The 10,872-nt window shown below is 39.5% G+C and overlaps 1 long non-coding RNA gene across 1 annotated transcript; it reads left to right on the forward strand.

The window, feature by feature from the left end:
• Nucleotides 1-322: 322 nt before the first annotated feature.
• On the forward strand, nt 323-9,808 carry LOC102020334. Its single transcript, XR_263684.2, has 3 exons — nt 323-447; nt 757-868; nt 8,879-9,808. It is a non-coding gene; the product is annotated as an uncharacterized LOC102020334 (long non-coding RNA).
• The last annotated feature ends 1,064 nt before the right edge of the window (nt 9,809-10,872 follow it).

Consider the following 10,872-nt stretch of genomic DNA (forward strand, 5'->3'; position numbering starts at 1 on the left):
AAGATATAATTATTCTCCTTAATCACTGCATCAATGACTGCATTTAGAGTCCTCTCCTTGAAAGGCTGCCCAGAATTCCCAGAGAATGCTCCCAACCTTCCCCTGATCTGATTTTCAAGTGAATGAATATTCTGAAAATGTCTGCTAGCAGAGTGTTTCTTGTCTGCCTGGCATTCTTGGAGGAAAGGAAGCTCCCATGGCTTCAGATGAGTGATCTTTCTCATATCTGTCACCGGGCTGTTAATGAGAACGGGTTCCCGGGTGTTTACAATTTGGTGTCATGGCAGGAATCACCAAGGAAGAGGCACCAGAGCGAGTTTCCTTGATTGTCCTCCACTCCACCCTCTCTCCAGCCTCCTGCCATTTGCTGCTATGTCCTTCCCATCTGCAGTTGTGGATTTGTGACCATAGGGACGGAGGAGTAAGAGGACAAAGAAAAAAATGGAGGTAGCACATATACTATAGTGGGAACCATTTTTCTGAAAGGAATTCCAAATTTGTGGGGGGAGGGGCAGATATGGAAATACATGCAAAGTAAAATGGGTGACTCTTTTCTTTCTCTTTTTGAGCTACGGATCCTGAAAGGTCAATATCTTTGGGTTATGTGGAAATAGAACTGAGTTTACATACAACTCTTGTTGTGAAGTGCTATGTCTTCAAGAGATCTTGAGGCATTTTCTAGCCTTCCCACAATTCCTACCTCCTGAGAGGCTGGCCTGAATCTTTTAAAATGTTCTCCCTTTTCCCACTACCCAGAGATAATACAAAAAAGTTTAGTGACTCTTTCTGTGAAAACGGGGTGTGGACAACAATGGAGATGTAGACAACTTCCAGGAATGGAATCCTAGTTCTACAGCTTCCTAGCTGGGTGAGTTACTCGACCACTCTGCCTGTTTCTATCTGTTTCATAGTTTAGCATGAAATTAAGTAAATTAATCTACTTGTAAAATTCCTAGTATGTCACCTGCTACGTCACAAAGAAAGGTCCATGGACACATTAAGTGTTACCATTACAATCCCAATAACATTGATAAATATATGTATGTCTACCTCTCCTTGTCTAGTCAATCCCGTCTTCTTACTAATTGCCAGAATTCTTAAAGATGTGGTGTACATACTTTATTGACTGAATTTGGTGTTCCAATACTGTCCCTAGCTTAAACTTACATCAGTATTTGTCATTTTGTTAGTATTATTTTCCTTGTTTCTATGCATTTTTGGTATTATATGCAGTTTTCTAACCTGTCATAAATCATTTGGAAACAAGGAAGTTTATAAATTCGTAAACAATCAAACTTTATTTTTAGAGATCTCTCAATAGGCTTGCTTTTCCTCTCTCAGCACATGGTAGCAATTCTAAAGCAAGAAACCATATCTTAGCTTTTTTACAAAACCCCCCCAGCTCTTTGAAGTTTTTCATATATGTGGTAAGGTTCAATAATTTGTTTGCTAGATATTTCCAAGTACTTTCCAGGCTTGTGAATTTCTGTCATTCTTGTATTCTGGAAGAGGAGGTAGCATCAATTATCCAGAGTTTAGCATGGGGATAAAGGGGAAACTTTGCAATTTGTACTGCATTTCATCTCACTTCATTAGAGCTGATTGCAAAGATGCAAACTATCATGTTATCCTCTAGGTCCTGTTCTTTTAGAGCTTCGGTTTTCTCATATCCTCCATGGTATAGTTTCCATCAAGCAGCACATATAAAGCGTGAATTCTACAGTCAACTGTGGAGATCTCCTAGTTGATTTTACTCAGTTTGTTTTATGCAAGAGAAAAAATTGAGGCTTTGGACATTTGTTGTTCGTTTAGAGCTATGTTGCCTTAGAGCTGAGCTGGAGCTGAGTTCTCTTTACTTTCAGTCTAATCTTCTGGCCAGGAGAATGTTGATTTGCAAATGTTTGATTCAGATCCTGGAATAGTATTTCTAGCATTTTCCTACGGATTACTTAAGTAAATTTATTACTTAGGTTAAAATAACTTTTGAGGGAAAAGGGGGTCATGGTATTTCTTATTTTCAGAAAATATTTCTTTACAGCTTCTTCTATCTATAGCTAAGTTGCAAAAATTGTATATATAGAATATTCCTTGCAGATCCATTTATGAGAGTGAAGTTACAACAAGCTAAATGTCTATCAAGAAGGGCCTGCTAATAAATAAATTGTGGTATGTCCCCAAGGAAAATGGAATATTTTGCTGTCATTAAAAAGGAAGACATAAAGCTATGTTTGTGGATGCTAAAACAATGGTTAACACTTATAGAACACACACTGTTTTGATACCAAGACCATTGCCAAGTGTTCTATTTAAACCTCAGAATCAACCCATAGATTGGCTGTATTTTTACCAGGACTTAGCAATATTGAGGTGTCTTCTCAGTTAAATCTAGAGTTGTTGTTTTTTTTTTTCCAAATGTCATGTGTATCATCCAGTTTACATGCAAATAAGTCTATGATATATCATTGTGAAAACCCAAACAAATTCAGAAGCATACCTACTTTAATATACACCTGTGCTTTATTATGTGTAGTGTTAATGCCTGTGTATGCCACTGTTTAAACACTTTAAAAGTTTTGGGAAATATATGTGCCGAAAACATCAGCTTATTCCTTGGCCTTATGCTTTAAACTGTTTAAACACTTTAAAAGTTTTGGGATATATATGCACTGAAAGCATCAGCTTATTACTTGGCCTTGAACTTACGGGTTATATTGCTTTTATAATATTTACTCCATCAGTAGAATAGTTTTATTGTTATATCTACATACATACACGTGTGCATAACTTTTAAAGTTAAAATATTAACCCTAAATAACCTTACATTAAAGCGACAACAAAGCTGCTAGTTGGAACAAATTCATGAGATGACTTATTACCGAGGCTGTCCCTTAAAAGGGACACTAAAATCTTGATTTTCCGAATTCAGCTTATATAGTTATATGTTTTTCCTGTTCAAAGTGGCTCTGAGGGTAAACGCTGGCCTGGTCCCCTTCCAGGTCCCACCTAGCCCCTTGAATGTAGTGTGGAAGCAGAGGAGGAAGGGGTGCTGAACCCCATCACGACACCCCTGCTCCTTAGATTCTCTTTATGACCCTGGTTCAACCTGCTTTGATTTTCCACAGGGAAGCTGAGGTGGAAATGACTCTTTTGCAAAGCGATTTTCAGAGTCGATTTCATTCAAACCCAGCAAATAATTAACTTTTCATCCTCTCATAAAATTGAAACTGTGGCTGGTTCAAAGCCCAGGACCCCGGGCCTTAATTGAATTAACTCGGTTTTCCATCCTTGGGAAGGATCCTTCCAAACCATAACATTTAGCAAGGGCTGCCCTTCCTGGCGAGAACATAGACGTTCATTGAGGGAGGATCGTGGAGTCAGGGCTGTGGCACGCAAATTGGTCCTGAGTGGAAAATAGGACACTCTCCGAAGGGGACAAAACACTTTCTGTTTCCCACACTTGAAAGTTCAGGGCAAAAGCATCTCCGCACAGCTTGGTCTCAGCCAAAGCAAACAGAGCAGCTGGCCCACTCGCTGACCGGCCCTTGCACAGCCCGACCCTTCTGCTGCGTGCCTTTGCATCTATTACCCTCTTTGCTTGGAACCAATGTTTCTTCCTCTGGTCTCCATGCAGCTGCCTGACCATTACCTCCCTCAGGCCATACTGGCTCCTGCTCAGCCACCTCCATCTCCTCAGTTCTTGCTCATGGATTTCAACTTCACTCGTGTCCCTTCTCTATAGGCATCTATGTCCCTCACCTTACAAAATAAACACCCTTCAACTTTACATAAAAAGTTGCATACACATAGTAGGACCCCATGGTCAGTGACTGAAGTCATCCCATGAAACTCGAATGAGTCAACTTATGACATTCTTCTGTTACTTGACATTCTTCTGTATGTCAAACAACTGTCCACGCAGGGGAGATAATAATAGTAAGCAGAAGACAAGAAACAAAGGGCTAGCAATTAAACTGTAAGCCCCCTGAGGGCAGGGAGCTGCCTCCTTTTCTTGTATTCTCCAACTGCCTGTGCACATTGCTATGTGTGACTCAAAGGCTCAATAAATACTTGGCTGATGACTCCTCATGTGAAAAGCAGGAATAAGGCATCTCCGATCCCTGAAACCTGGCACAGTCTTGATATTTTTTAGTAATGGTAAAGCTTGAAAGCTAAATTCTAAAGCAGCAGGGACGTTTTACTTTTCTTTTGAAATGTTTCTGGTCTGGTATGGAGAGATTTTTGCATTTGAGGTAATCTCTAAAAGACCACTAAAATCCACCCAACCACAGAACATTCAGGCATGCTGAACCCTTGAATTAGCGATCCGCCCGAGGAAATGTAGAATTAAATTCTAATATTGAAGCTGACACTTCCGCTTCATCTCTAGGGCTGCACTGGGTAAATTCTCAGTGTGTGGGATAAGAAATATAATTTGTGATTCAAGGTCAGTGGAGGAAACCCCTTGGGTTTATTTTATTTGGATTATGATTCCATAATGTTGCTGATCTGAGTTTTTACTGGCTTATGCTATTTATCCTTGAGAATTCTGTTTGGAAAGACACTGTTTTGATAGATGAACTCCTTGGTGGTGATCCTCCATTTGCACAAATATAATTAGAAGGCAATGCTTATGAACTTAGAGAAACACAATGAAATTCTGGATCCAAGTGGAATGGTATCCTTGTGAACAAGACAGCTTAGGATCCAGAAACCCAGACAGCTTCTAAGAATTAGACTCCTTTTCTTTACTTTCTCCCAGTAGACTTTTATCCCAGCTCTGATCCTTGCTACTTCTGTATAAATCCCTCACTATCATTCTAAGTTAAACATCTTTATTTCCAACCTTGGTTTTATGGACTGCACTTTACCAACTTTCATTTCCCCCTACCATGCCTCTATTTTTTTTTTCCAGCTATTTGTTCAATTGGTTTTAAGAAAATGCACATGAGAACAGTTGAGAGTATGTTGAAGATGGTAATCTGATAATGGACAGAGAAAACAAATCTTTAGAGGAGGTAGCACCTCGGCCTGAACATCCGACAGCTGAGGGTGGGTGGCTGACATGGTAGCTAACCAGGAGCTGTTTATTATTTTTGCAAAGAAAAAAAAATAGAATTGAGATTAGCTGTGTTTTTTCTTCAGGAACAACAGAAAAAGATTAAAATAAGGTCATTTGTTTTTGGCCATATTTGAACCTTGGCAAGATTGGTAAAGAATTTTAAAAGCAAACAGGAGAGTTGACTCTCTGCTACTCACCTGTCTCCTACCTGGCTTGGCCTGGCCAGCCAACTGTGCTTACAACAGAGGGTGTGAGCCCCAGATCTGTAAAGCACGTGAATAGCAGTCTGCATTCTGCACCAAGGCATCTAAGGGGAGCACCTAAGGAGCACGTTACTAATGCTACTACTACTATTAATACCATTATTACCACTACTGCTACCATTACTACCACCACCAGTAACCTACCACTACCACCCCTGCTACTACTGCTACTGATAACTCCTGGATCAGATCCTTTTTATGGTTGAGATCCTTCACAGCATTATTTAGTCAAATCCAGACAATGATCCCATGCAACTGATTCAATTCATACCTTGACTTTGTAGCTATGAAGTTTAAGTCAGACTCTTGTTGCCCCCAAAGTCAAGCTGACTCAAGAGCCTAGGCCGATACTATTCAGAATGAAACTTAGAAACCTAGAAAGTCCACAGCAACATGGATTCTCATTGTTGCTTTAGCTTGTGTTCGTGCTTTCCTTTTATTCTTTTGCATACTTTTATTCTTTTGCACACTTTTATTCTTTTGCATACTTTCCTACCTGAACCTTTTCTCAGGAGTCAGTTCACTGGAAAATCTTGGGAGAAAGGCAGATGCCTGGCTATGGCTATTTGCATTTCCTCCTAGGCTCCCTCATCTAAAGAGAGCCGACTTTGGATTTTAACCTTCTTCCCTGCCTCCGTACACAAGAGGTTTCCCAGCCATGTGAAACATTTTCCCCACCCCAGTAACTAATGTCCTACTCTGCTAGCTGAGTTGGGCATTATTCAAGCTGGGAAAGAGTGTTTTCCTGGTAAAGACATTGGAGTATACCAGGACACAGACTGTCTGCCTGCCTTCCTAGCATTGTGGCACCATGTAAGGGCTGGCTGGGTTCAGAGTCACAGAAGCTTGAGTTGCAACCTTAGTTTCCATAGACTGCTAGTGACTTGTCTCCTGTGAGCTTTGGTTTATTAACGAGTCCATTAGGTATGAGTAATATGAACTCTGTCAAAGGGTTGTGAGGAGAACGAAATGAGTTTTCTTACTTGAAACATGACCATGAGAGTTCCTGGCATATCATAAACACACAAATGAATGTTCCATGCCATCACTATTACTACTGCAGATGTTACCAATATTATTTTCAGATTGAGGGTATCATGTGGGGCCATGGGCTGGTGTGAAGGTCCTCTAACAAAAGTGGCCAACCCAGAACATCAGTTTGATCAGGAATAGGAATGCTGCTCTATCATTGCAAATGCATCATTTCCCATCCCAGGGACACCTCTGGGTAACTTGCCTGGTGCTGTATAGGCTGCAACTCCAACCTTTTCACGACAGATGCATTTTTTAAATTGATGGTAAATGACCGAATCCTTTACCCAAGGACCGACTCCAAGTCAATAAAATAACTGCAGTTCTGCCCTTAACCTCTTGTTAATCCTTGGCCTGTACCCAATTTTAACGTTTCCCTGGACTTCTATTTTCTAAAGATTGATTATTTTCAGCAGATGGATAGGGTGTCTGTGGCCAGGCATTGCTCATTGTACCCACAGCTCATATTTCATTAGATAAATATACCACATTCTATAATCCAGGATTCTGGTGGGTACCCAATCCTGGAGGATCTTTGAAGACCGAAGTCAATCAACTCAGAAAGAGAGAGTTATAGGTGTTGGATTTAGTGTTGTGAATGATCACATTGCTCTGAGACATCTTTGTTTATTTATTCAGATACTAGATATGCGGGGTCAGGCTCTCCACTTAGTTAACATATCTACTCTAAGATATCGAATCTTACGGGAATAATCTTTAGGGAGAATAAAGTATGATTTCCAATGTTTGAGTCATCAAGATGGATTGTGGAAAAAGTGAAATTGTAAGTACAAATATTTTTGAAGTGGAAATTTTTCTTTAAATTGGCACACTTTAGAAATGTCCTAATTTTGATATTTTTTCAGGCAGTATAGGGTTTTTTTTTTTTTTTTTTTTTTCATAAAAGGAAGCTATGTTGACTAGATGTCACTTGTGGCATTTGTGACTTGGCTAGTGAAGGACCTGAAATGTTTTGCCTGAGTCTGTTGTCTTTCTTCTTTGTTATCATTGTGGGATGACAAAGAGTGGTGATACCGACAAGCGAGTGTGTGTGTGTAAGTACATGTGTGTGTGCACCAAAGGTCAGGGCGGCTGTAAGCAGAGGGGATGTTGTTGGGTGTATGACCAAATTAAAATGAATGCCTAGGTTCATGGGCAACAAGTAAATTCTAGCAAACAATGTTCTTTCTACCAGAAGACTTCAAACACATCCATAAATGAAACCTCAAGTAATAGAAATACAGGCAAAGGGAACTAACAATTTACAGAAATAAAAGTACAGTTGGCCATCAAAACTACAAAAATGTGCATTCTTAGTGGTGATTAAAAATGAAAACATAGTATTGTTTTTATCTGTGATGGATGAGTTCTGAATGCTTCCTTAAATACTGACTTTAATTTCAGGTCAGCTGTCATGAGATAGTTGTATTCTTACAGTAGTATTTATTTTCAAGTTTCAGCTTTAGGATACATTTTATTATCTGCTGGTTCTCTCCTCAAATTGTTTATCTTTGCTTTTCAGAAAATGATTGATAATTTTTGTATATTTTCCCCAGAAAAAACTTTAGGATGACTCTTGTAAGTTTCAAAAGTATACCTTTGTTGTTTTGAGCTGCTAAGCATTAATTATATAGATTAATTATAGATTGATTTAGGATGAAATAACATATTTACAGTATTGTAGTGCATCTTCAAAATTATGGTGCTTTTTGAACATTCATATCCTTAAAAATTCTCATGTACAAAAAGCATCTTAGGGACAGGGGTATTGTAGATGGAGCTCTTGTGGAGTGGCTAATGCATTATAGTAAATGAATAATAGTTGAATGAGTCAATAAGTCCAAAAATGAAAGAGTGATGTAGGCGGCAATAGGGAAGCATGAGTGCATCTCCGCTGTCATAATCTGTGTCTCCTTGATCCTGGCTTTGCTCTTCTTCAGGGATTCAGGCACGCTGTTTTTCCTGTCCCTGCATATGCCAAGCTGTCTTACTCTCGCAGGCCTGTGAACCTGCTATTTGCTTTGGTGGAATTACTTCCCTCTACCGCCTCCATCTACAGCAACCCTCATTTTCTGTTTTTCGTAACTTTCAATCTATGGCTTCAAGTTTCTTCCTTTAGGAAACCTTTGCTGATTCCACCCTTCAAACTGAGTTTTGACATTGTATTAGTCAGCTTTCAGTCACTGAGACAAAGTACCTGACATAAATCAACTTTAAGGAAAAAAATATTTATTTTGGCTCATGGTTTCAGAGGTTTTAGTCTATGGTTAGCTGGTTCCATGGCTTTTAGACCTGTAGCAAGGCAGAAACATCATAGAAGAAGGATGTAGCAGAGGAAAGCTGCTCACTTTATGGCAGCCAGGAAGTGGAGAGGGAAGGAGAAGAGCCTGAGTGGAAGGGACCAGGGACCAGGGACCAGGAAAACCCCCGAGGGCATGCTGTTATGATTACTTCCTTCAAATAGGCTCCACCTCATATGTCTTCCACCTCCCAATAATCCCATCAAATTTGATCTCTTCAATAGATCAAGCCACTGGTGGAGTTGGAGCCCTCATGAGTCAACACTTTCCAGAAGTCCACCAACAGTGAAGCCTTCAGCAACGAGACTTCTGGGGGACATGCCAGTGTAACAGTATCCATCATATATCATCATCAGTATTTTCCCTACCACCCCCAAAGTACTCCTTACCTGTTTTCTAGGAGACAACTGAGTATGACAGTCAACAGAAGACACTTTGAAGTCAGTCTGCCTTCATGTGCAATGAGTGCCAGCAGGAACTGGTTATGGGATGTGGGAGGAAAATGCTCTGGTCTTCTCCCACAGAGAGGTACACCAGGCTGATAACATTATCTCCCATGTAGTACTGTTGTGGGAATCGACCACATTAATATGCACAAAACATTTACAACAATACCTGGTAGATACCACCGTGGAAGGGCTTGGTGTTGTTATTAGTGACTCTTATATAAGCTCTTCTTGTATAAGCCAGTCTATTATAAACTACTGGTACTGTATTTAAGCCAGTTTATTCGTGACTTTATCCCTAATGCTTACAGCAGTGTTGGGTATATAAGTACTCAATACATACTTGTTAAACTAATGGCTTGATATATTAACACTACATTGATTCTGCTCCCCCTTATGATAATATTTTATTCATTTAATGGATCATTTGTAAAAATTGGGCTATGTTGGTACAAGCTACATTATGTTTTTGGTAACTTGTCTATTCTCTACATAGGATTTGGGTTGATTATTATTTTGTCTTTCTTTCTTGGTGCTTCTCTGGAATGCAGTTTTTAAAAGTCAAACCTGTTTAATGGGCTATTGAGAAAGTAGCAAGCCCCTAGTTCCAAGTTTGTGATTCTGTATCCTGGGTTCTCAGAGCACTTAATAAAGTCAGTTTAATAAAACATTTAGTCTAACCAGTTTTCTACTTACAGCTTGTATTAGGATAAATGCATTTTGCGTATGTTTAAAATGACTCTCACAGTGGTAAATCAACCCTTACCATTTCCTAATGCACAGGGACCATTTTGTGATTTCAGGTACTGGAAATCCATTTAAATGTCTCTACATTTGTTTGATGCTGTACCACATATTTTACCAGTCATTTAACTTGGTCAGTTTTTAATAATACAAATAAATTCTATAAAGTGACACTGCAATTTAAATAAGGGCACATAATATTTTACAAACCTCAAATTTAGAAAAGAGAAATTACATTTTCTCCTCTACTACCCACAGATATAAAAGTAAATACTTTCAGAAGGATTTGAGACAAAGAATCAAAAAGCCTTTTTTCTAGTCTTGGTTCTTCTTTAGGTAAGATGGGCTGAAATCTCTAATACTTTTTTTCCTGCATGGAACTTCTCAGTGCAAAGTAGTCCTGGGAGGCATCAGGCATCAGGAGCTGGACCCTTGTGCATAATGTGCCTTATAGTACATCAGTGATATATGAAGAGGTTACAAAAGTAGTAACCAGCCCAGCACAGAGACCCAAAGACCATGAAAGGGACACCTGCACTTAGTCTAGCTATGCAGCAGAGTTCAGAATCTGAGTTAAAACAGGATGTGGAGCCAGTGTGGTGCATGCCTATAATCCCAGCACTCAGGCGGCTGAGGCAGGAGGATTGTTGTGGGTTGGCAGCCAGCCTGGTCTACAACGTGAGCTCAAGGCCAGCCTGAACTGCACAGAGAGACCCTGTCTCAAAAGACAAAAAAAGTATAAAATTTTAAAAAAACCCAGCATGTGGGCTCCTGAGAATTTTAATAAAGACCAAAAGCATTTGCTTCCACCTTCACCTGATGTCGCTTCATCATGACATGAGCAAGGAGAATTTGTCCCATCTAAGGATAGAAATTAACTCTTGGCCACTTTCCCACTTAATCGTAGGTCCTCATTTTGACTTCCAGTTTTGCAAGATTCTGTCTGCTCTTTGTTGTTAATTTTTTTCCTTAAAAGAATCCTGCATTCTGTCTACCTGAAAGGAAAAAAAAATGTTTCTTCAAAACAA

Source organism: Chinchilla lanigera, unplaced genomic scaffold, assembly GCF_000276665.1.
Source record: "Chinchilla lanigera isolate Chin_1 unplaced genomic scaffold, ChiLan1.0 scaffold00077, whole genome shotgun sequence".
Classification (NCBI taxonomy): Eukaryota; Metazoa; Chordata; class Mammalia; order Rodentia; family Chinchillidae; genus Chinchilla; species Chinchilla lanigera.